We start from the raw sequence: 27,068 nt of genomic DNA on the forward strand, positions 1-27,068 counted from the left end.
TATTCTCTTCCAATTTTCGTCTGATATTAATCCATTCTGCATAATCTTATTTTGCCTTATGGCTAGAACCACTTTGTTTCATTCCAACGTCACTAACATTCAAAACTTTTACAGCGTTTCTGTAAATAGATTTTAAATTTCTTCCAATCTTCTTCCACCCTCATGCGGAAAAGATTTCATGCAGACATCCAAGCACAGAACAGCAGCCCTCCTGGATCAAACCACAGTTACAGAATCATAGAATTGAATCATTGAACTGTAGAGTTGGAAGGGATCCAAGGGTCATCTAGTCCAACCCCGCTGCAATGCAGGAATTACAACTAAAGTATCCATGACAGGTGGCCGTCCTACCTCTGCTTAAAAAACTCCAAGGAAGGAGAGTCCACAACCTTCAGAGAGACACCATTCCACTGTCTAACAGCTTTTACTGTCAGAAAGTTCTTCCTGATGTTAAGCTGGAATCTGCTTTCTTCTAACTTGAATACATCGGTTTGGGTCCTACCCTCATGGGTAGGCAACCTAAGGCCTGTGGGCCGGATGCGGCCCAATTGCCTTCTCAATCCAGCCCACAGACGGTCCGGGAACCAGCGTGTTTTTACATTAATAATAATAATAATAATCTATTATTTGTACCCAGCCACTCTGGGCAGCTTCCAACAAAGATTTAAAATACATTAAAATGTCACACATTAAAAACTTCCCTAAACAGGGCTGCCTTCAGATGTCTTCTAAATGTCAGGTAGTTGTTTATCTCTGACATCTGGCGGGAGGGCGTTCCACAGGGTGGGTGCCACTACCGAGAAGGCCCTCTGCCTGGTTCCCTGTAGCTTTGCTTCTTGCAGTGAGGGAACCACCAGAAGGCCCTCGGTGCTGGACCTCAGCGTCCAGGCTGAACGATGGGAGTGGAGACGCTGGGCCGAGGCCGTTTAGGGTAGAATGTGTCCTTTTATGTAAAATGCATCTCTGGGTTATTTGTGGGTCCTACCTGTAGAATGTGTGCTTTTATTTAAAACGTATCTCTGGGTTATTTGTGGAGCCTGCCTGGTGTTTTTACATGAGTAGAATGTGTGCTTTTATTTAAAATGCATCGCTGGGTTATTTGTGGGGCATAGGAATTTGTTCATTTTTTTTTTTTCAAAATATAGTCTGGCTCACCACATGGTCTGAGGGATGGTAGACCGGCCCACAGCTGAAAAAAGGTTGCCGACCCCTGCTCGAGAGCAAAACAAGTTTGCTCCACCCTCCATATGACAGCCCTTCAGATATCTGAAGATGGTGATTACATCTCCAGTCCAAGAATCTACCTCTGAAGAAATAGCCGGAAGCATCTGGTACACAGAACACGGAAACAATGGCTTTCCCTTGAAAATTTCAGAAGTATATGTGTGGTCTGCAATAAAGTGTTTCCCTGCAGGCTCCTGCTGCTCAGTGTTCCCTCCAGCCAGCCATGCCCACTTCCAGAACACTCCATTACGTACCCTATGATTTCCCATTCCCTCCCACTCAAGAATCAGTGAGCTTCCCTCATCCACTGAGCATGCAGAGACCTCCCAGGGGTCCTGAATCTCCACATCCCGCTTGGGTTTCCCCCTCAAAAACATTTTTTGTACTTCTGAAAATGGCGCCGTTGTTCCTCAAGTCAGCCATCAACTCCTTATTCCATGTCAACACAGCCATTTTGGGTACATAAAGACCCCTGATCTGAAGAGCAGCTTGCTGTCAATAATAGGATATACTGCTTTTGAATATCGAGGCTTTATTTCGGTGATGCAGCTAATGGCTTCGACAGACCGATATCCTTCATTTAATTCTGCCTGAAAGTCACGTAAGTTGTGGCCCTCACCATTTCATCAGCAGCATATAGTTCAGGTACAGGGTACATAAAGGGCACACAGATAAGGATATCTAAAGCATATTGATTGTTGGAGTCTCACCAGCACTCATAAAAGCAAAGCATTTATAATTCATGCAAGCCTAGATGCAGACAGAACTGCTGAGCTAATCTCATTTCTTTCATATGCGAGTTTTTATCTTTCTTTTTTTATTGAGTGTGGGTTGTACCTGCCAACTGAGAAATGCTTCCTGACCTATCCTGCAAAAGATCTCAGCTGTAGCTGTTCTCCCCTCGCCAAGAAACCGCCAGTTTTTCACCCAACAAACAAGGCAAACACACACACACACACACACACACACACACACACACCCCGTGACCAAGCGAGACAGTAGCAGAAACGAGTTATGCATCCTTTATATGTAGGGTTTTGGCTACATATAATGAAACACTTGAGACTATTTCTTCCTTCAGGAAACAACTTGTGTTTGGATATATATGAAACCAACATGCTACTTAGGAAGAGGGTCCCGGGTGGCGCTGTGGTCTAAACCACTGAGCCTCTTGGACTTGCTGATCAAAAGGTCGGCAGTTCGAATCCTGGCAATGGGGTGAGCTCCCATTGCTCTGTCCCGGCTCCTGCCAGCCTAGCAGTTTGAAAGCATGCCAGTGCAAGTAGATAAATAGGTACCACTGCGGCGGGAAGGTAAACGACGTTTCCGTGCGCTCTGGTTTCCATCACAGTGTCCCGTTGCACCAGAAGCGGTTTAGTCCTGCTGGCCACATGACCTGGAAAGCTGTCTGTGGACAAACACCGGCTCCCTCGGCCTGAAAGCGAGATGGGCGCCGCCACCCCGTAGTCGTCTTTGACTGGACCTAACTGTCCAGGGGTCCTTTACCTTTTGCCTTTTACTTTACCATACCCATCAACATCCGAGTGATCCAAATTGGGATGCTCAGAATTTTTTTGGTCCCATGAAAGCCTGCAGACTCACCAGAGCGCCGGAACAAAAAAAACATTCTGGGATCCAGTCAGAAGCCAGGAATGGCTTCTGTAATTCCAGGATATCCCACTTAAATCCAGGGGTCCTTTACCTTTTACTTAGGAATCAGCCATGGTTTCCTGTTGCAACTCTACCAGTAAACTATCATTTAATAAAACCTGGAAGTTTTATTTTCTGGTTAATTGGGGCATGGCTCGTGTCCAGAAACCATGACCAAGATTACATCTGGCACAAACTTGGCAGGTTTATCCAGAGCTCCCTCAACAGAAAGGGACGTGGGTGGCACTGTGGGTTAAACCACAGAGCCTAGGACTTGCCGATCAGAAGGTCGGCGGTTCGAATCCCCATGACGGGGTGAGCTCCTGTTGCTTGGTCCCAGCTCCTGCCAACCTAGCAGTTCGAAAGCACGTCAAAGTGCAAGTAGATAAATAGGTACCGCTCTGGCGGGAAGGTAAACGGCGTTTCCGTGCGCTGCTCTGGTTCGCCAGAAGTGGCTAAGTCATGCCGGCCACATGACCCAGAAGCTGTACGCCGGCTCCCTCAGCCAATAAAGCGAGATGAGCACCGCAACCCCAGAGTCGTCAGCGACTGGACCTAACAGTCAGGGGTCCCTTTACCTTTACATTTTACCCTCAAAAGAGAAGAAAAACCACAACAACCTTCCACCAAAAAACTCCCATGCTGCTACTGCCAACTTCCTAACTACCTCCTTGAGCACAAACACAGCCCTGCCAGCTTCCACAGCCCCCATTTAACGGAGCCCTGGTTTCATCCGATTTCTGCAAGCAACAGCCTTGGTTTCAGCCAACCGGCAGAGGTGCAGAGACATTATTCTCTTAGCTGACATCCCTTCCCAAGAGGGCTGCTTGGATGGAGCCAAGCGTTTCTAATTATAAAGCACCTCACTCAGCAAAACCCTGAATCCCTCCATTCACTGAAAGGCTATCACTGGGCAGGTGCCCAGCATTTCTTAGCCTCACCTGTCAAGGGACGCTTCTCTCTCCAGCTAATGTTTTTGACACCTCGCCCCGGCGGCCTTCCGTTCAGAGGAAGAAATAGCGCAAGGTCCCTGCTGCAAAAACCAGGTAGGAGAACCAGAAACCTATGTCAGTCGACAGGAGCAGGAGTTGGAGACCTTCTTCACTCTGAGCAGACGAGACCAAAGGCTGTAAATGTGAGGGGCAGATGGGCTCATCCACCTGGGAAGGGAACCCATCTAGGAGAAGGAAAACTCTGATCCTAAACTTCCACTGCCTTCTACATATCTTTGGGACAAATAAATGCTTGGGAGTAAACCCTACGCGAACCCGGAGCCGAGTCCCTAAGGCAGTTGGGCACTTGTATGCCTCCTTCCGGCAACTTCTGCAACCAAGCTGGTGCCAAACGTCTTGCTCTGCTTTCCTTTGGACTACAAATACATATTTTTATTATGTATCTTAGGGTTTTTGTGTTGTAATTTTATGTTGTGAACTGCACTGAGATCTACTGATAAAGGGTGCTAAACAGAATGAATGAATGAATTTGTGAGCACTGCCCAGCTTGCGCCCCAGAGAGGTCACTTTGGTGCTGCTAACTCAACGGTTTAGCTTCACCTCCAGAGGTGCGTTCCACTGTCTCTTGAGGCAGAATGATAGCAGCAACAACAACTCTGCACCTGACATTCCTGTTTATAGGATGGTGGCTAAATTTAATGAACCACTAAGTCTACTTTTTCCTTCCAGAATCAATGTGTGGGTGGGTGTCAAGATTAGATAGATAGATAGATAGATAGATAGATAGATAGATAGATAGATAGATAGATAGATAGATAGATAGATATGATAGATAGATAGATAGATAGATAGATAGATAGATAGATAGATAGATAGATGATAGATGAATATGTATACAGTGGTACCTCAGGTTAAGTACTTAATTCGTTCCCGAGGTCCGATCTTAACCTGAAACTGTTCTTAACCTGAAGCACCACTTTAGCTAATGAGGCCTCCTGCTGCCGCCGCGCCGCCGCCGCGCAATTTCTGTTCTCATCCTGAAGCAATGTTCTTAACCTGAGGTACTATTTCTGGGTTAGCGGAGTCTGTAACCTGAAGCGTATGGAACCTGAAGCAGTGGTACCTTGGTTTAAGAACAGCCCTGTTTACAAACTATTCAGTTTACGAACTCTGCAAAAGCAGAAGTAGTGTCCCAGTTCGCGAACTTCACCTCGGTCTAAGAACGGAATCCGAACGGTGGAAGGGCTCCGGTGGCGGGAGGCCTCATTAGGGAAAGCACACCCCGGTTTAAGAACGGTTTCGGTTTAAGAACAGACTTCTGGAATGGATTAAGTTCATAAACCGATTTACCACTATACAGTGGTGCCCCGCAAGATGAATGCCTCGCAAGACGGAAAACTCGCTAGACGAAAGAGTTTTCAGTTTTGGAGGTGCTTCGCAAAACGAATTTCCTATGGGCTTGCTTCGCAAGACGAAAATGTCTTGCGAGTTCCTGCGGGGTTTTTTGTCCCTTTCCCCCCCTTTTGCTAAGCCGCTAAGCCGCTAAGCCGCTTATCCGCTAAAAGCCGCTAATAGCGCTAATCCGCTAAGCCGTCAATGGGCGTGCTTCGCAAGACAAAAAAACCGCTAGACGAAGAGATTCGCGGAACGGATTCTTTTCGTCTTGCGAGGCACCACTGTATATGAGAGAAACCAGTATGCTCGAGCACTTCATTCTGCTGCTGTGATAGGCTAGACCAGGACTGAAGATCCTGTTGCTGGGAGATGTAGTTCAGCAATATCCCAAAGGCCAAAGACATTTTGCCACATGTCAACCTGTCTCTTGATGCTCCAAGCCTTCACCTGACGCATGACATTAACCCCGCAAACATTTTTCCTGTTTTGGAGCAGAGCAAGAGGGGCAGGAGGAGAGACACCAGGCAGTTTCCCTTTCACATTTTCGTAGACATCAAAGGAAAGAAGATTCCCAAAAAGTTAGCAAACCTTGCAGGCATGGGGCACCACTCCTAATTGGTGCCTAATTAATTAATTGCATTTCATTAGTTATAACAAGTCCCTTTAGCTTTGCATCCAAGCTGGCTGTGAGAGGCTGTGAGTTTCCTTCCGTTGCCCGAGAAGATCGAAAGAGCTGAGGGAGGAATTATTTTTCAAAAAAATCTCCCTCAAAAGCTACTTTTCCTGTTAAATTTTTCCAGGGGCTGCTCATTTTCAAAAATCAGAGCTAGGGAATTGCTGGCCAGACGACCGAGCTTTTGGGGGTGGGCAAAATCTCAAAAAAATAAAAAATTAAAAAAAATCTGAGCTATTTTTAAGGAAATTCATCAAAACCCAGACTTCCACATGTCCAGTTTTTCCCAGATATTTCAGCGATTTCCGCCTGGACACTGCTTCCAAATGCAGTACAGTGGTACCTCAGGTTAAGTATTTCCGGAGGTCTGTTCTTAACCTGAAACTGTTCTTAACCCGAAGCACCACTTTAGCTAATGGGGCCTCCTGCTGCCGCCGCGCCGTCGGAGCCCAATTTCTGTTCTCATCCTGAAGCAAAGTTCTTAACCTGAAGCACTATTTCTGGGTTAGCGGAGTCTGTAACCTGAAGCGTATGTAATCTGAGGTAGCACTGTATTCCGACTTTGTCTGAGAAATTCCACACATAAGACAACTCTAGCTAAAGATAAGAAAACTCAAAAAGGTTGTGCACGTTGTGTCAACACAGAAGCATATTTTTCATTTGGAAGCACTTATATGCCATGTAATATTTCAACAATCTCTCAGTAGCGCCTACGAGTCTACTTAGCTCAACAGTGTCTAGCAGCATTCAAAACTAACCGGGCACCAGTCTCATACTGCAACAGGCAATTGGCCTTTTCCGAGAAAGTGAAGATGTCTGGTCACGAGATCTGGCAACTAACATCTCCATCTAGCTGGCTGGCACTGCTGCCATGCCGTGCCAGTCCGCTGGTTTGTGGGGCAGCACAACACCCAAAGTAATGCCTCTTTTGGTGCTGCACTGCTGTGCAAATCAGCTGATCTGCGGGGAAGCGCAGCAAAAAAAAAAGCTGTCTTTGAGTGCTGCGCTGCCCACAGATCACCTGGCTCAGACAGCACCATGGGGTCACGAAGAGTCATAGAATCATAGAATCATAGAGTTGGAAGAGACCACAAGGGCCATCGAGTCCAACCCCCTGCCAAGCAGGAAACACCATCAGAGCACTCCTGACATATGGTTGTCAAGCCTCTGCTTAAAGACCTCCAAAGAAGGAGACTCCACCACACTCCTTGGCAGCAAATTCCACTGTCGAACAGCTCTTACTGTCAGGAAGTTCTTCCTAATGTTTAGGTGGAATCTTCTTTCTTGTAGTTTGGAATCATTGCTCTGTGTCCGCTTCTCTGGAGCAGCAGAAAACAACCTTTCTCCCTCCTCTATGTGACATCCTTTTATATATTTGAACATGGCTATCATATCACCCCTTAACCTCCTCTTCTCCAGGCTAAACATATCCAGTTCCTTCAACCATTCCTCATAAGGCATCGTTTCCAGGCCTTTGACCATTTTGGTTGCCCTCCTCTGGACACGTTCCAGTTTGTCAGTGTCCTTCTTGAACTGTGGTGCCCAGAACTGGACACAGTACTCCAGGTGAGGTCTGACCAGAGCAGAATACAGTGGCACTATTACTTCCCTTGATCTAGATGCTATACTCCTATTGATGCAGCCCAGAATTGCATTGGCTTTTTTAGCTGCCGCGTCACACTGTTGGCTCATGTCAAGTTTGTGGTCAACCAAGACTCCTAGATCCTTTTCACATGTACTGCTCTCAAGCCAGGTGTCACCCATCTTGTATTTGTGCCTCTCTCTCTCTTTTTTTTTTTTTTTTTGCCCAAGTACAATACTTTACATTTAGTCGGACACGACTAAACGACTAAACAACAACAACAGTTGCTGAACTTGGGAAGAAACACATGTTAGGTCATCTCTCAACTCCATTCCCAGAAATCGAAACACCGAGATTGCATTTACATCTCACATTTTTCTCCAAGGAATACATGGTTCTTCCCCCTCCTCAGATAATTCCTACAACGATCCTGTGAGGTAGGGCTAAGAGGCTATGACTGACTCCAGCATCACCCACTGAGCTTCATGTCTGAGTGGGGACTTGAACCCTGACCTCCCAGGTCCTAGTCCAACACTCTAACCACTACACCACACGGGCTTCCTAGAGCCCTTCTGGTACGGAGCAACTCTATAAATTAAGAAGGGAAATAAATATGGGGAAAGCAAAATGTCACTTAAGACTCAGCTATACAGCTGCAAATATAATGTTTAAAATGTGCATTCTACAAATGTAACACTAGATGGCGATGGTGAGCTATGGCAAATTCAGTATATATTTTTCAAAACATTTTTTTTAAAAAAAGCATTTTCACATCTTTTTTTTTTTATATGTGTCTAGATTCCACTTTAGAGAAGGAGCTGAAATATTACTCTTCCAGCTTTAATTTGCTTTATTCTGGATTGTTTTATTGAGTGTTTTAATGTGTTGTAAACCGCTTTGAGTTTTTCCCTTAAAATATATAGTATAGAAATGAAATGAAATGAACAACAACAACAATTTAAAAATTCACCGCAATAGAGGTGCCTAGACATTCTGTTGTGGTGACTGTAACCTAGATTTAAGGTGCCATTTGGTGATTACCTGATATACCTGCATTTCAAACACTGCATTTTGGGCCTTTCAGCTGCTATGCATCAAGACTGAAGATAAAGGATCTCTTATCTTTGATTGTAGCACTAAGCACCATAGCGCTAAAATGCAAGATAACATCTCCGATTGTAGCGCTGTGGTGCTGAACGCTAATATCAGAGCTAAAATCTTTGCCTACACTTTCACAGTGAAATCTCAAAGAGAAGCCAGCATTTCTCTATTCTCCGACCTTAGCGCCATGGTGGGAGACAAGCTTCTGCTTAGTGGTAAAATGCAGCAGCAGAGGCTTATCTTAGCGCTGTGAGTCTACAGCATTAAGATCAGAGATAAGCCTGTTTCCTATGGCTTGAAATGACAATTGATGCTAGACTCCAACTCCTGTCGTTCCTGACTATTGGGCAAACTGGCTGGGGCTGATGGGAGTTGCAGTCCAACAACAACAACAACAACAACAACAATAATTTATTATTTGTAGCCCGCCCATCTGGCTGGGTTTCCCCAGCAACTCTGGGCGGCTTCCACAGCGACCAAAAATACATTATTATTATTATTATTATTATTATTATTATTATTATTATTATTTATTTGTAGCCAGCCCATCTGGCGGGGTTTCCCCAGCCACTCTGGGCGGCTTCCACAGAGACCAAAAATACACTAAAATGTCACACTTTAAAAACTTCCCTGAACAGGGCTGCCTTAAGATGTCTTCTGAATGTCAGGTGGTTGTTTATCGCTTTGACATCTGATGGGAGGGTGTTCCACAGGGCGGGCGCCACTACCGAGAAGGCCCTCTGCCTGGTTCCCTGTAGCTTTGCTTCTCGCAATGAGGGAACCGCCAGAAGGCCCTTGGTGCTGGACCTCGGTGTCTGGGCATAACGATGGGGGTGGAGACGCTCCTTCAGGTATACTGGGCCAAGGCGATTTAGGGCTTTAAAGGTCAACACCAACACTTTGAATTGTGCTTGGAAATGTACTGGGAGCCAGTGTAGGTCTTTCAAGACCGGTGTTATGTGGTTCTGGGGGCCGCCCCCAGTCACCAGTCTAGCTGCCGCATTCTGGATTAGTTGTAGTTTCCGGGTCACCTTCAAAGGTAGCCCCACGTAAAGTGCATTGCAGTAGTCCAAGCGGGAGATAACTAGAGCATGCACCACTCTGGCGAGACTGTCTGTGGGCAGGGAGGGTCTCATCCTGCGTACCAGATGGAGCTGGTAGACAGCTGCCCTGGATACAGAATTGACCTGTGCCTCCACGGACAGCTGTGAGTCCAAAATGACTCCCAGGCTGCACACCTGGTCCTTCAGGAGCACAGTTACCCCATTCAGGACCAGGGAGACCTCCACACCAGCCCGCCCCGCCCCCCAAAAACAGTACTTCGGTCTTGTCAACCTCAATCTGTTAACCACCATCCATCCTCCAAGCGCCTCCAGGCACTCACACAGGACCTTCACCGCCTTCACTGGTTCTGATTTGAAAGAGAGGTTGCACCACAAGGGAAAAACCCACTTTGGGACTGCAATCCTGTCTGCACTTACTGAAGAGTAAACTCTGCTGAATGCAACAGGACTAACTTCTGAGTTTGTGCACCCAGAATTTCATCCCTGGACTAATTATTTTTCTCCAACCTAGAAAACATTCCCTATCGCAGCAGAGTCAACGAGGCTGAAAAGATATAGAAATAAATTCAAAAGGACACAGAAGAATGGAAAGACCCATATTTTGCAAAGATACATCAATACCAGCGAATCCTTGTTAGCTTCGGCAACCTGCGGTTCTTATTATCATTTGACCAAAAAGAACTGCAGTTTCACCTTGGAAAGGACAGGCTCCCTCCTAGTCTCTGAGATAAATTTGGAAAGAGAAAGAGGCCGCGTACACTCATTATAAGGCCAGCACATTTCTGAAAACCCACGACGTGGCAGAGCCCCCAACCCAAGCGCTTTGCTTGTCGACAGACCCATTGTTGGAGCTTTTTAAAACTGGATTAAGATTTTGTTGATTAATTTCACCCAGCAAAGCTTGTTGCCGGATTTAATAGCATTTCATGGAAGATGAGGGAACCCGCAAAAAAAGAGAAAAGCCCTCTTCCTTTTCTTCCGCTGCTCTAACAGCATTTATCTATTATGTATTTACTGCCGTTACGTGAGATACGATTCAAACAGCGACCGCGGTTCATCGTCTGCCCTCCAGCAAAGAGGGAATAGCAGAAGTCCCAGCAATAGGCTCTCCTATCACCAAAAGACCTCGCTGCGTTGTCTTCGCCATGCACTGAAACGCTTCCTGGAATGGCACCGTCCACCATGATTAAAAATGGATGAGTTGTAAAAGTGGTGGTATAGTGCAATGGTTAGAGTGCCAGACCCTCCTTACCCAACATAGGGATTATCTCCATCAGTTCTGCTGTGACAGACCAGCACCTTCAGGCCTTCCCTCCCTCACCTGTCACCTGGGAGGAGCCATTCCAGCAAACTCCTTCAGCGGGAGAGACGGGAAAAGCAGGGCTAACCCCGTCATCTTTGCCAAAAGCTCAGCTCCACCAGGTACCTCCTACCCTTGAACTGGGCCAGCTGGTCATTATAAGAACCATGTCAGAATGGGTTTGGTTTTTTCCTCTTCCCTCCCTGTACCTTTTTCCTTGTGTGTCATTCAAGGAATCCTGGTTTCTTTTTCTTGGGATGTTCTCCCCCTCGTATAGGAAGGAGCATCAGTGCATAGACCGTTATCAGACCCATGCATTGCACTGTGCCCTCCAGCAATAGGCTGAAAAGCCACAGTGCCACCATGAAAGACGCACACTTTTGCCTCTGGCCTCACCCACTAATACCGTATTTTTCGCACCATAGGGCGCACCGGACCATAGGGCGCACCTAGTTTTTAGACGGGGAACTCAATAAAAAAAATATTTTCCCCCCCAGCCCCAAAGAGCAGCGTACAGGCTGCCCACACCCTCTCCCTGCCGGAGGGGTTGCGCGCGGCTATGGCACAAGCCAAGGCAGCCAGTGGGATGGATCGCGCTGGCTGCTTTGGCTTCCTCTTTAGCCCCACGCAACCTCTCCCTCCCGGGAGAAGCTGCGCGGGGCTAAAGAAGCCATAGCCCTGTGCAGCCTCTCCCTGCCGCTGGGCTTGCGCGCAGCTATGGAGCAAGCCTGCATTTGCTCCATAGGACGCACACACATTTCCCCTCAATTTTTGGAGGGGGAAAACTGCGTCCAATGGAGCGAAAAATACGGTAGCATTCAGCTCCGGGGAATGAGGGCGTTGGGCTTTAAAGGTTCACCCCACCCTAGTTTAAACCCACCACATTTGCCCCGGTTGGGTGAAAGGGCAACCAACCAGTTGATTTCAAATTAAAGGAGGCATTTCTGGTCTCTTGCATGCAACAATAGGGGAGAACACAATCTCAAGAATCGGGCACAAAATGCTAGATTAAGGTTCAGCATTACATCCGAATACTCCGGAGAGAAAATGCATTTGTTCTTTAAAGGACTGCAGGTACTGTGAAGGGAGAGGCAGCAGAGATGCCATCAGGAACCAACTTTAGCGCTGGAGATTTTAGGAGGAGAGAGAGAGAGACTTCAGCCGAGTGAGTGTCTTCTGCCACTGTTGCATAAAGCTGGGAATTAAAAGTTGCTTCAAAACAAAACGAGTTTTGGAAAGAGACCACTGCGTAGAAACGGAAGAGCTATTATCATTTTACCTGGAGATACCCTGCCAGGTTTAAAAGACGCCTGCTTCTTGGGAGAAAAGCAATGACCAACCTAGACAGCACCTTAAAAAACAGAGACATCACCTTGCCAACAAAGGTCCGTCTAGTTAAAGCTATGGTTTTCCCAGTAGTGATGTATGGAAGTGAGAGCTGGACCATCAAGAAGGCTGATCGCCGAAGAATGGATGCTTTTGAATTATGGTGCTGGAGGAGACTCTTGAGAGTCCCATGGACTGCAAGAAGATCAAACTGATCCATTCTGAAGGAAATCAGCCCTGAGTGCTCACTGGAAGGACAGATCCTGAAGCTGAGGCTCCAAGACTTTGGCCACCTCATGAGAAGAAAAGACTCCCTGGAAAAGACCCTGATGCTGGGAAAGATGGAGGGCACAAGGAGAAGGGGATGACAGAGGACGAGATGGTGGGACAGTGTTCTCGAAGCTACCAGCATGAGTTTGACCAAGCTGCGGGAGGCAGTGGAAGACAGGAGTGCCTTGCGTGCTCTGGTCCAGGGGGTCACGAAGAGGCGGACACGACTAAACGACAATAACCCTGCCGGGTTGGGTTAAAAGTGCTCCAGTTACATATACTTGAGATAGAAAAGAAGGCTTTTGCAACACAAATAAGCTGAAGCTGGAGAACAACCTTTGCCAATCTGGGGGTCCTCTGGGCATTTTGGATGAAAACTCGCATCAGCCCCAGGAACTCAGGATTAAGTGTAGGATAACTTCCTGAACATTGTCTAAATGCTGCTGAACAACGATGACCCACGTTGCCTCTCTCTTTAGCCAGAATTACATAACCTCAGCTCAGAGCTGAAAATAAGGACACACACACAATATTCTGGAGGGAGATGGATTCTTGGTCATTCTCCTACAGGAAAGTTGCTGCACTTGAATACATTTCCTATCATGAGTTGGATGCAAATGTTGGGTTGAATTCAAAGGTGTCCTCCTGACGGAAGGTTTCTATTAGCTCAGGGTAGGGAATCTCAAACCCAGAGGGCAGGATGAGGCCAATCCTTCCTCTCTGTAGTCAGCCCTCAAGAATTTCTCTAGACAGGCGTGGTATTAAAAGCTATTGCTTTTGGCAGTTTCGAAGGAGTTGACCCAGAAAGTGCAATTATTTAGGGTGGTGGTAAAAAACCCCTGCAGATTTTAGAATTTTTTGGCCTGATTTCATTGATTATACAGCAACACTGGAATATCTCAATGAAATACCATCCCGGTTTACATTTTTATGTGGGTCTGGATACATTTGGTGGGTTCAATGAGTTACGATTTATTAGGCATTTCCGTGAAGCAACACAGATAAAATCTTCTTTTTATTTTGTATCAAATTAAAATGTGCAGCTACAATTAATTCCACTCACAGTTGCCAGAGTTCCCTTTGTAGAAGGATTGACTGTTAAATTGCTTGTGTTAGAACACCCTAATTCTACATCCTGTAGAATTCTATCGGTTGTATTTTATCTGCACAATCGGAATGGATTTCTGGAATGCTTTTTCTGTGTAGCCTGAGCAGGAGCAGTCACCATTAGGAAAAAGAGGTCGGAATAGGCCAACGTAGACGCGGACTGTCCCTGGATCAAGTGACTTTTGTTCTTTAAGTTCTCAAAGTTCTTAACCTAGCTCAAGGCTGCCATCTGAAGTAGCCAGATTTTTTAACTGAGAATCAATCACAGTCAGTCCATCAGTTGAAAAATATGACTTTAGAGCCGTCTTACCCAAAAATGGCAGCGAGGCATTCTGTTTTGGCAACTGTAACCTTGGTTTAAGGAGCCATTTGAGTTTATACATCTGAGTTTCTAACACTGGCTGCGACCAGCTCCCCTCCCTGCTGTCTCCCAGAACCAGAAGAGGCATGAAAAGGGCAGGGGAGAGGCTGCACGCAGGCGCAGTCTCCTATTGCTTGGGCAAACCCTGGCGAGGAGGGGACTTAGGCTGGAACTTTTCAGTCTCGGCAACTGATGCATGGGGCAAGATCCAGCGGAGATGAGCTGCTTTGCTCAACATGTTTTTGCTAGTAAACAGCTGGCCGGCTCATTCTTTGACAGTGTGTGTAAAACTGCCTGGGTCACATGCACCACAACTCTGTGGCAGCTGGAAGGCAGGGCAGCAGCGACTGCAGCCCTCAAGCCTAAACGGTTAGTCACCGTTGCTTTTAATCGGAGACACAAGGAGCTGGGATGGGGACCTTCCATGTGCCCCCTCCCCAATTTCCTTTGACAAAGACTTCCTGAGCAGAGGTGGCCGGACGCAGCGAGGGATGAGGTCCATACAGGGCAGGGGGCTATGAAATTAAGGGCACACGGTTGGGTGTGTCATTTAATCCTGTTGTGTATTTTTTAAGGTTTTAGCGCAGGATTCCTCCCCTCCCCAAGCATGTCCGCACAGATGTATCGCCAGCCGCATGCATTATGCAGGAGCGAAGAACGATCTGCAATTCCAATGAGCTGCGTTTTCCATCACTGGCCTTCGGCACAGAGCGGCGTTCCTGAAGAACGGAGCGAAAATCAAACGCGCGGCGGGGAGGGGCGGCTTCGAGAGGAGCAGCATGGCAGACTGTGCAGGCCCCTCACCTCCAAGATACACGCCACTGCGCTTTGCAAAGATTCCTGCCCCCCAAAACGGCTGACAAAACAACCGTAAAGGGCACCCCCCCTCCACAAATCTACACGGAGAGTTCGCGTCTATCTTGATCATGCAGCTAGACGATTCGCGTGGCAGGCAGGTCCCCCAACGGAGAACAGCTGGCTCTGTGTGCCTGGTGCTGAGGGGAGACGCTTTCCATCATGTCATCAGGAACAATCCATCAACTCTCAAGTGCCTCATTAAAGGCCTTTGGAGTCGCGTGATTCTCCCCGACGGTCAAACTGCTAAAGACGGAATCAAAGAGTGACAGATAACGCAGGCGAGATGTCTCCCCTAAGGCCACCAATATGGATGTTTTTAAAGCCACGTCAGCAGGATTTTAATTTCCCTTCAACATAACCTGGGTGGCAAGCCTTCCTCCCTGGGATCTCACCCCCAGCTGGAGGCAAGGCAGAGTTATCTAAAGCTCTCCACATCCATCTCTGGTTCCCCTTTGATGCCTCCCTGAGAATCAAACGTGGCACTATTATTATTATTATTATTATTATTATTATTATTATTATTATTTCTTTATATACTGCTTGATGCCAAAATAGCGTTCTGAGCCGTGTACGTGTATGAAAAGCCAATTATACAAACAATAAAATATAAATTCAGGTTGTAAGCCAGGGGTCGGCAAACTACGGCCCGCGAGCCGAATCCGGCCCAATTGCCCTCAGGATCCAGCCTGCGAACGTTCCGTGGATCGGCGATTCTGTTTGTTAATTTTATTTATTTTATTTTTTTCGACGCCATATTCCCCCCTCCCTCTCACACACCTCCTCCCTCCTCCCACACACATGCAGTCCAGCCCGCCACAAGGTCTGGGGGACGGTGAACTGGCCCCCTCCAAAAAAACGTTTGCTGACCCCTCTTGTAAGCTGTTCGGGACAGAGACCTACACATTTTTGTTGCTTGCATTTATTTGTAGAAGCGCTGTGTACAGTGATGGAAACAGTGTGGTGTAGTGGTTAGAGTGTTGGACTAGGACCTGGAAGAGAAGGGTTCAAATCCCTCACCTGACCGTGAAACTCAATTGGTGAATCTTGAACCAGCCACTGCCCCTCAGTCTAACCTACCTCACAGGGCTGTTGCAGGGGTTAAATAAGATGAGTGAGGTAAAAGCATGTATGCTTACTTTGAGTTACTTGGAGTAAAAGGGTGAGATATAAACGCAATAAACAAACAAACAGCAAATAATTCAAATTACGCCATACAATTGCAGGACTTAGTATCAAAGTCCAGAATCCAGTATCCTGAAAATCTTGAACCCAGGGCTTTGAAAATTGAAGTTTATAGATTTTACGGATACAGAGACTATACAAAGAACAAAATATCACATACGGGCAACATCTGGTCACATTTTCAAAGCTACAGGAAGACCCATCGGGATTCTCAATAGCCCAAGGAATTAATTTTGGTGTTCAGCGAAGGTGGTTGTTCCAACAAAAGCACAATACAGCATGCAAAAGATGCAGATCTTTGCAAAATTGATCAGCTTGCATAATTCATTAGCATCATGAAATCTGGAAGAATTTGGGTTCTTTCTGAAGCACGTGCACAGCCCTCTGTTTCCGCCATGGTCCCAAGATAGACATTGTTGTGGTCATCGGCAGCAAAGGAGTCTCTGTGTGAACATCTGCTTGCGTATAGTTTCTGTGCACACCCACCCAATTGTGCCAAGATGCCCATAATATGTAGAAGGGTATCTAGATTATTAGACATGGGGGAAATGGGGCAGCTGTTCCTAAGAACTGCAAAATTTCTACTGGCTAAAAATACAACTGAAAACCAGGGGTTCCAGTAAGCTTTTGATACTTCGTTTGAAAGGGAATATGGTTCTCGTTAGTGATACTGGCAAAACATTCGGGGCTCAAGTCCAGGAACAAATTTAAGGGGTTTGGGTAATGGTCGCCTCATAGTGAAGACAAACATTAGAAGGTCCTCAGTTCTTCTCTGCCTCAGATTTAAATCAGAGATGGAGAAGGCTGCCCAATTCATCTCAACCCATCCAACCAAGCTCACAATGGTTGGCTGGGGCCAGAGGGGACAGCCAGTGTTAGAAGCTTATATACAGTGGTACCTCGGGTTACATACCCTTCAGGTTACATATGCTTCAGGTTACAGACTCCGCTAACCCAGAAATAGTGCTTCAGGTTAAGAACTTTGCTTCAGGATGAAAACAGAAATTGTGCTCCGGTGGCGCAGCAGTAGCAGGAGGCCCCATTAGCTAAAGTGGTGCTTCAGGTTAAGAACAGTTTCAGGTTAAGTACGGATCTCCAGAATGAATTAAGTACTTAACCCGAGGTACCACTGTATGATGAAAAAGAAGGCACCTTTTAATATATGTGGTGGACTTGTAAAGCAGGAAAAGAATTCTGGGAGATGATCTACAATGAACTGAAAAAAATTTTTAAGTAACTTTTTCTTTTAAAAAAACAAACTCAAAGCTTTTCTTCTAGGAATTCTAGGTGTCGAAATACCAACAAATCAGAAAAGACTATTTATGTATGCAACCACGGCTGCTCGGATGTTACTAGCCCAGAGATGGAAAGAAGACAGAGTCTCTACCACACAAGAAGGGCAGATTAAGTTGATGGACTATGTCAAAATGGCAAAAATAACCGGAAGAATCAGAAATCAGGAAGACCAAAACTTTAATAAGGAATGGGGGGAATATATCATTTACCTTAAAAACCATCGTTAAACAATTAAAATTATTAGTAGGGTTGAAATAATACTTGTAGTTTAACGTTGAATTATGGTTGTAATGGAAATTTAATAGATTTAATACAGAAGAGCTGTTTGACAGTGGAATTTGCTGCCAAGGAGTGTGGTGGAGTCTCCGTCTTTGGAGGTCTTTAAGCAGAGGCTTGACAACCATATGTCAGGAGTGCTCTGGTGGTGTTTCCTGCTTGGCAGGGGGTTGGACTCGATGGCCCTTGTGGTCTCTTCCAACTATAGGATTCTATGATTCTATGATTCTAAGAAGATGCAAGAGGAAAAGGTTAACTAAGGACCCACAAAGGGGAGGAGGGAATTCCAGGGGAATCTACAGAATTCTCTTTTTGTTTTGGTTGTTTGACAATTGTCTGTAAATTTCAGAATTTGAAAAACTATTTTTTGAAAGAAAGAAAGAAAGAAAGAAAGAAAGAAAGAAAGAAAGAAAGAAAGAAACTCGGATATATAAGCTAGGCACCAAATCGCTCCTTAAACCAAGTTTACAAGCTCAGCAAAGGGAAGGGCGAAAAAAGGCGAATGGAGGCGGAGGGCAGAGGATAGGGGGGCAGTGAGTGCCACAGATATCTCAGCTTGCTCACTGCAGACCAGTAAAATTTGACCGCAGCGGGAATTTGGCCCACTGGCTGGCACTCACCACCCCTTGTCTTCCCGGAGATGAGGCACCTACAAGTTCCTCTAACTAAGGGGTCAGCAACCTAAGGCCCATGGGCCAGAAGCAGCCCACGGAGGTCATTTGACCAGCCCACAAGCCGCCCCCGAACTGAACTGCCCACTCACGTGCTGTGCTAAACCGGCGCAGCATGGGGACTCGTTTCCACGGTGCCAGAAATCACATCTGCACACGCGCAACCGCCGGAAATCGCAGGTGTACGCACTCATGCGTGCGCACAATCCGACCCACAGAAGGATCTCTGCGGGACCGATCCAGCCCAGGGAAGATAAACCTTGCTGATCCCTCCTCTATCTGTTTCCTTCCCTGTCTGCTGAGTGGTACACCCAGAATCCTGATTCTCATAGCTAGGGCTGGGCAATATATCAATACATCCAAAATTGGTTTGAAGTTCACATTGTGGATACAGTTTCTGTGGTACCTTGCTTGTCCAATGCCTTGGTACTTGAACAACTTGGAATCCAAACACTGCAAACCCGGAAGTAAGTGTTCCAGTTTGCAAACCTTTTTCGGAAGCTGAACGTGCTCCGTTTTAAGTGCCACACTTCCGCTTTGAGTGTTACGCTAAAGTCTGTCCGTTTTTGCTATTTTTTTGTTGTTGTTGTTTAGTCGTTTAGTCGTGTCTGACTCTTCGTGACCCCATGGACCAGAGCTAATTTTGCTATTTATTTTGCATTTTTGCTTTTGAGGCTTTTTTGTTTCGTTTCTGTGACTGTGTGGAACCCAGTTCAGCTACTGATTGATTGACTGTGTGACCGCAGTACATTGCTTATTGCTTTCATTTTATGGAATAACGGTCTCGTTAGATAGTAAAATTCATGTTAAATTGCTGTTTTAGGGGTTGTTTTTAAAAGTCTGGAACGGATTACAGTGGTACCTCGGGTTAAGTACTTACCGTATTTTTTGCACCATAACACTCACTTTTTTCCTCCTAGAAAGTAAGGGGAAATGTCTGTGCGTGTTATGGAGCGAATGCCTGCGGGTGGCGGGGGGGATCTGCTGCAGTCGTGAGTAGAGGATCCATGGTTCCCCTTCCTTCCCTCCTCCGTGGTTACAAAGCATGGATCCACATGGATCCTCAGGATTTTTGCATCGGGCTACTCCAAACTCACTGTCAGATCACATTTCTGTGGCCACAGCATGAACCACAAAAATCATATATCCACTATTTCGTTTAGAATATTTTTTTTCTTGTTTTCCTCCTCTAAAAACTACGTGCGTGTTATGGTCTGGTGCGTGTTATAGAACGAAAAATATGGTAATTCGTTCTGGAGGTCCGTTCTTAACCTGAAGCACCACTTTAGCTAATGGGGCCTCCTACTGCTGCCGCACCACCGGAGCACAATTTATGTTCTCATCCTGAAGCAAAGTTCTTAACCCGAGGTACTATTTCTGGGTTAGCGGAGTCTGCAACCTGAAGCGTATGTAACCCGAGGTACCACTGTACTTTCTATGGGGGAAGTGTGCCTTGGTTTTGGAACGCTTTGGTTTTGAAACGGACTTCCGGAACGAATAAAGTTTGAGAACCAAGGTACCACTGTATTTGACGTGGCGATACCTTGCGAATCACGATGAGTGCGCGCATGGGTGCCAGAGGAGGGCTGGGGAGTCAAGAAGCAGGCAGGGAGGGGTGTCTCTGGGAGTTGGCAACCCCACACCCTGCTTATGCAAAAGCAAGCCTCACTGAGCTGTTCCACACTAAGCCTGCTTCTGTTCTGCCTTCGCTTTCACATCATGCCCCAAAGCCCAAACGTAGCCGCAGGGATTCCCGAAACCGTTTCCCCCGGATTAGGCAGCTAAATCACAAATTAGGGAGCTCCCTCACACAAGCGCAAATCAAATCTCGCCAGCTGTCAGGGAAGTTTAATAACGCAAGGGGCGAGAGAAAGCAGCCTTTAAAATTGGCCGGGGGGGGGGGAGATTTTTTGACAGCTAGTCTTTTGAGGGCCCTGAGGAATGAGTGAATCACCGCAGAAGAGGGCTGCAAGGGTTGAAATGGCAAGCCTGGAGTGTAAAGGAATCAGGGCGCACACCTCTGTTCACAGATCTCTGGGCTTCTCAAATGCCCAGAGGAGTGTTGCTTAGGCTAGGGATGAATGCGCCAATTTCACCCCGAAGGGCGATGCAGAATGCGCAGGAGAGAAAGAGGAACAGACTTGTGTTTTTTCGCAGAAATTCTTCCACCACTATAAATCAGCGGTCAGCAAACTTTTTCAGCAGGGGGCCGGTCCACTGTCCCTCAGAACTTGTGGGGGGCCGGACTATGCAGTGGTACCTCGGGTTAAGTACTTAATTCGTTCTGGAGGTCCATACTTAACCTGAAACTGTTCTTAACCTGAAGCACCACTTTAGCTAATGGGGCCTCCTGCTACTGCTGCGCCACCGGAGCACGATTTCTGTTCTCATCCTGAAGCAAAGTTCTTAACCTGAAGCACTATTTCTGGGTTAGCGGAGTCTGTAACCTGAAGCGTATGTAACCTGAAGCGTATGTAACCTGAGGTACCACTGTATTTTGAAGGGGGGGAATTAACGAATTCCTATGCCCCACAAATAACCCAGAGATGCAATTTAAATAAAAGCACACTTTCTACTCATGTAAAAACACCAGGCAGGCCCCACAAATAACCCAGAGATGCATTTTAAATAAAAGCACACATTCTACTCATGTAAAAACACGCTGATTCCTGGACCGTCCACGGGCGGATTGAGAAGGCGATGGGGCCAGATCCAGCCCCCAGGACTTAGTTTGCCTACCCATGCTATAAACGCACAGCTTAAAAGCGTTTAATTAATAGCACAATGAATAAATGGATATAGTACAGGATAAACCATTTTTTTCAGGCAACTACTCCCCAGAAGCACATATACTGTATTTATGCACCATCAATTTAATGTGTTAATAGTTCTCAGGGTCTTATTTCCACCACCGCCCCTTGAAATCTAAATAATGCAAGCAAAGTGGCAGGCTGTCGAGTTGTCATGTCTCAAAACATTTCTACAAGTGTCCCAATGAAATTAATCCCCAAGTAGAGATTTGCATTTGTTTGAAAAGAAAGTGCACAGTGTGGTATATAAAAGTTATTTACCTTTCCCTTTAGTTCAAATGCTCTTAAGCAACGGGTCAAAATTTTGACAGCTATGCAGCACATAAAACCAAAACAGGACCTTTTTTCTCATTAACTAAATTGTAGTCAAACGCACATGCTAAAAACTGGGTCAAATTCAATTTACAGAGCAGCAAAATACCCACCCGATTCAAAAGTTTACAGAAAGTTCACATGTTTCTGGTGTCATGACAAGAAGATGACATATGCAAGACTAATTGTCTCTCAAAGCATCAGCCACAAACTTAGCCATCTATCTCCTCAGTTGCTTATCAGTTTTAAGATTTACTCTATCAGAACCAGCTCTTTCTCAATTTTTGAGGGTTTTTCTTTAAAGAAAATCATGGCTTTGTTGGATAGGAAGCTTTTAAATTAGGGCAGCAGACACTATGAGGAAAGGTGGATATATTATCCAGGACTATTTTAAGAGCAGACTATCAAGTTGCTATACAAATAAATACACAGTCCTAAGCCAGGACCTTCAATACTACACCTACCTGCTTTGGGGGAGGCTGGACAATAGCAAATTAGGCCCCCCCCTCCAAAAAAAGGGTGAGAAGAAAGCAGTAAGGTATGAAACCGAAACAAGTAATTCTAACAAGTATTCCTCAGTTTGATAGCTGGGGTTCATCTGACTTTCCCTTGAGACCAGACCAAGGGAGATATTTTAGTAGCACCCGAAAAATCTGGGTCTCACCTACGTAGACGCTCAGCATGTGGGAATGCTAAAAGAGACCGCAGAATGAGCCCTAAAATTAAATTGGTGAAAAGAAAAGGGGGGGGCAGAAAAAAGAAGCATGTTTTTAAAGAGCCATCTGTTATGTACTGAAGTTCTCACCCTGGGCCAGCAGAGGGATACTGTAGATAGTTTTCACTCAGGTCCACATATGCAAATAAGAGATTGAAAGTGATGTTCAGTGATTGGATAGTTACAGAAAGTTGTTACAGTTGCATTGTACTGGAGCTCTATATAAGCAGGTTGGCTGAACCCTTCAGCTCAGTTCTGTTCTGGCCTGTGAATAAACAAGAGCTGTCTGAAGAATCGCTGTGTTGTCTAATATGTTCACCCACAACTTAACACCATCCTTGGAAATTTAAGGAGTCTTCGACAGCAGGCGACATAGGACCCAACTTCTAGGGGCCGTGGGACGTCAGTCCCCACAAGAAAATATTTGAGGGGACTGGACCCCCACAAAGTTGATGGCCATCGCCATTCAAATGGTGTGTGTGCACTGCGCCTTGTGATCAGTTATTCAGGGTGGGGCTTACCTGGGCCCCCACAGTATTTTATTCAAGTTGGCACCCCTGACGTGAAACCTGCAACACTAAAAGTCCAACTTCCAGCCATGAATTTGGCCTCTGAAATACATGGGAAAACTAACAGCACTCCTTCAGGAGATCTCAGGGAATGGACTGGGACATGAGAGTTCAGGTGGTCCATAAGGTAAATAACATTTATATAGCACGCTGTGCACTTTCTGTTCAAACAAATGCAAATCTCTACTTGGGGATTAATTTCATCGGGACACTTGTAGAAATGTTTTGAGACATGACAACTCGACAGCCTGCCACTTTGCTTGCATTATTTAGATTTCAAGGGGCGGTGGTGGAAATAAGACCCTGAGAACTATCAACACATTAAATTGATGGTGCATAAATACAGTATGTGTGCTTCTGAGGAGTAGTTGCCTGAAAAAAATGGTTTATCCTGTACTATATCCATTTATTCATTGTGCTATTAATTAAACGCTTTTAAGCTGTGCATTTATAGCATGGGTAGGCAAACTAAGGTGCGTGGGCTGAATCTGGCCCAATCACCTTCTCAATCCGACCCGCAGAAGGTCCAGGAATCACTGTGTTTTTACATGAGTAGAATGTGTGCTTTTATTTAAAATGCATCTCTAGGTTATTTGTGGGGCCTGCCTGGTATTTTTACATGAGTAGAATGTGTGCTTTTATTTAAAATGCATCTCTGGGTTATTTGTGGGGCATAGGAATTGATCCAAACATTTTTTTCAAAATATAGTCCAGCCCCCCACAAGGTCTGAGGGACAGTGGACCAGCCCATTGCTGAAAAAGTTTGCTGATCCCTGCTTTAAGAAGAACTTTCTGATGGTTCAACAGTGGAACGGTCTCCCTCGATTTAATACAATTCTATTAAATGTAAGGGCCTTTCCATGCTTACAGTGGTGGCTGGTGAGGTGTCCCTCTAACTCGGCAATTCTATGTAAGAGTTGGTTTTGAAATGGTCAAAACTATTGACAATTTTATCTTCATCGCTTTTGTAAACTGCTTTGAGGTACTGCTTTTACAACCAAGTGGTATATGAATTGTATGAAATAGATACACACAAAAACACACCATTTTTCATTCCTGAACACCCTGACGGCAGAGTCCTGTATGAATCAGCAACTTTGCATTTTTAAACACACAGACACAAACACTGTTTCCCTCGCTTGGCTTGTTCTTGCTGCACCAAGAAAAGCTTGCTAAGACTTTTCAGTTAATTTTTTCCCCTTCTATACATTGTGTGCCTATTCGACAGAGATATGACATGCAGCTTCTTACGAAATTGTTCCAGTGCAGATTTATCTCGCCAGCTACGGTCGCTAAAGGAAATCTCCGGTGTGTGAACACAATTGGATGGGATCAAAAATGCAGCGCTCGACAGATTCTCTAGGCAAGACCCCCCCCCGCCTGCCCGACCGCCCCAACCCCCCCCCCCTTGCCCCTGGCAATCCCTTAGGGCACATTTGCCTCTCCCAATATAGATTTCTGGAATGGGGTTATGCAAAACAGCTCCTTCTTCACTTTTAATTAATATAGAATTCACATGCCCCCATCTCTGAAGGCCGCCGGGAAGATGACATCAATCAGAGATAAGTCGTTTGTAATTTAAAGATAATCTTTGGGGTAAATCAGCATAATGTTAGGGAAATATCCTGGGGAAAACAGTCTACGCTAAGGTGGGGGGTGCCAATTTTTTTTCCTCCCCAAGAGGAAAGGAACTGGAAGGGGGTGTATTTCATGTCAGGAGCTCGTCCTACACTTGAGTAGGACCCTGGCAGAGACACATGCCCGACTGGCATGTTCTCTCCCTCCTGGTCGATCGTTTGGGAGCTTCAAAAGCTTTCTTCTGCCCAAACATCACAACGACCGGTGCCAACAGACACCGGCACACTTAGGGATCCACAGAGTTTGTGCATCATGCATAACAGACCTCAGCAACTCAGCATTTTGGCTAATCTACTTTATTTACATATAAACACACACGGAGCACTGCAACATGGTTCCCTCTCTCTCTAGCATCAGACAGCAAAGAGAAAAATAACAAAGGACAACAGTCCCACTTCACAGGACACAGTAACACAAACTTCCAGTCTCCATCACTTCCCACTTTGTGGAGGCAAAACATATACCATCATATGACAGGCAAAAATCCCATGACTGCAATCATGGAGCAGGAATTCTAACAGTTCAGCGGAGGGACAGTCCTACAGGCCATTGCAGAATTCGTATTTTCCCAGGTTGCAGGTGCTGGGAAAAGACCTTTGACAGAGTCCCTGGAGGTGGCCTGGCTATCAAAGCAAACAGCACAAAGCTACTTAGGGCTTTGTTTTTAAAGCATAAAGCACTTTTTGATTTTTGGCTTTGCTCTGCGCTAAGTGACTCAGCCTCGTAAGGACAGAGCGGCTGGATTAGATCAGATCTTCATCTTACTTCCCTTCATTTATTCCATTTCGGATGTTTCCGAGCTGCCTTTCAAAACGACAAACTTCCCAATGCCACTAAATTAAACAAGTACGCCATTTTGTGTGTGTTTTTTAAAAAAAGGAACATTAAAAGGCATAATTCAAATGTCAACAGAACAGAACAAATCCAGTACAATTCAGAGAATACCGACAAAAAACAACAAGCATCGATACAGTAAATAAAATAAAGCAGTATAATAAATTAAATTAAAGGCAAGGGGAACTGGTTGAGCTTTTACAACTTCCTTTGCAACTTGCAACTGAAGGAGCCAGTTGTGCAGAAGAGAATGCCACAGGCTGGGAGCCAACACTAAAAAGGCCCCATTTCCAGTGTCTGAAATTAACCAGGGTTTCCACCTGTTGCAACCAAGACAAGATGGCTGCCTGAGCACCAGAATGGCGCTGACATCTCCACCATCTGAAGGCACATGCCTGGGGATCATTAGATCTTGACTGTTTTCACACACTGATACCACCACATCCTGCCGAATTCTGGAAACAAAGCCTTACGAAGAGCGCTTGAAGGAGTGGGTATACAGGTGAAACTCGAAAAATTAGAATATCGTGGAAAAGTTCATTTCTTTCAGTAATTCAACTTAAAAGGTGAAACTAATATATGAGATAGACTCGTGACATGCAAAGCGAGATATGTCAAGCCTTTGTTTGCTATAATTGTGATGATCATGGCGTACAGCTGATGAAAACCCCAAATTAACAATCTCAGAAAATTAGAATATTGTGAGAAGGTGCAGTAGCTATTCAATCCATAACCCCTGCAATGGGTTCCTGAGCCTTTAAATTATCTCTCAGTCTGGTTCAGTAGGAAGCACAATCATGGGGAAGGCTGCTGAGCTGACAGTTGAATTACTGAAATAAATGATCTTTTCCACGATATTCTAATTTTTCGAGTTTCACCTGTATCAAGCCTGGAAAAGAGGAGACTAAGAGGAGATATGATAGCCATATTCAGCTATCTCAAGGGCTATCACATGGAATAGGGAGCATGCTTGTTTTCTCCTTCTCTGGAGGGTAGGACTCGAACCCATGGCTTCAAGTTACACGAAAGGAGATTCCAACTGAACATTCGAAAAAAACCTTCTAACAATAAGAGCCGTTTAGCAGTGGAACAGACTCCCACAAGAGATGGTGGACTCTCCTTCTTTGGAAGCTTTTTGGCAGAGGTTGGGTGGCCATCTGTCCTGGATTCTTTAGTTGAGATTCCTGCATTGCAGAGGGGTTGAACTAGATGACCCTCGGGGTCCCTGTTAGAATTCCTGCTCCGTGATGGCAGTCATGGGAGTTTTGTATTTCACATGACAGTGTATGTTTTGACTCCACAGAGTGGGAAGTAATGGAGACAGGATGTTTGCGTTACTGTGTTCCGTGTAGTGGGACTATTGTCCTTTGTTCTTTTTCTCTTTGCTGTCTTATGCTAGAGAGAGAGAGGGAGCCATGTTGCAGTGCTCCGTGTGTGTTTATATGTAAATAAAGTAGATTAGCCAAAATGCTGAGTTGCTGAGGTCTGTTACGCAACTGCGAAGACTCTGCGGATCCCTAAGTGTGCCGATGTCTGTTGGCAGATGTTCGGGCAGAAGAAAGCTTTTGAAGCTCCCGAACGATCGACCACATGCCAGTCGGGCATGTGTCTCTGCCAGGGTTCTACTCGAGTGTAGGCTTAACTCCTGACAGTCCCTTCCAACTCGTAAGATTCTATATCAGTTATATTTTACCTGCACAACTGGAAGCACTATGATACCACATTAACAGCCATCGCTTCCCCCAAAGAGTCCTGGAAAATGTAGTTTAAGAATGCGGATAGTTGCTAGGAGACATCCACTTCTTTCAGAGAGCTGCAACTCCCAGAATGGTTTAACAGCTAATACCTCTTCTGATTGGGCCTGATTTTTATTTTATTTTTATCGGGGGCTGGAATCCTGA

The 27,068-nt window shown here is 45.7% G+C and overlaps 1 protein-coding gene across 2 annotated transcripts in view; it reads right to left on the reverse strand.

Moving 5' to 3' along the window:
* PAK1 (p21 (RAC1) activated kinase 1) overlaps positions 1-27,068 on the reverse strand; it is a 97,172-nt gene that overhangs the window by 51,168 nt on the left and 18,936 nt on the right. The gene's annotated exons all lie outside the window — the stretch shown is intronic.

This window comes from Podarcis erhardii (genome assembly GCF_964252035.2).
Source record: "Podarcis erhardii genome assembly, chromosome: 4".
Lineage (NCBI taxonomy): Eukaryota > Metazoa > Chordata > Lepidosauria > Squamata > Lacertidae > Podarcis > Podarcis erhardii.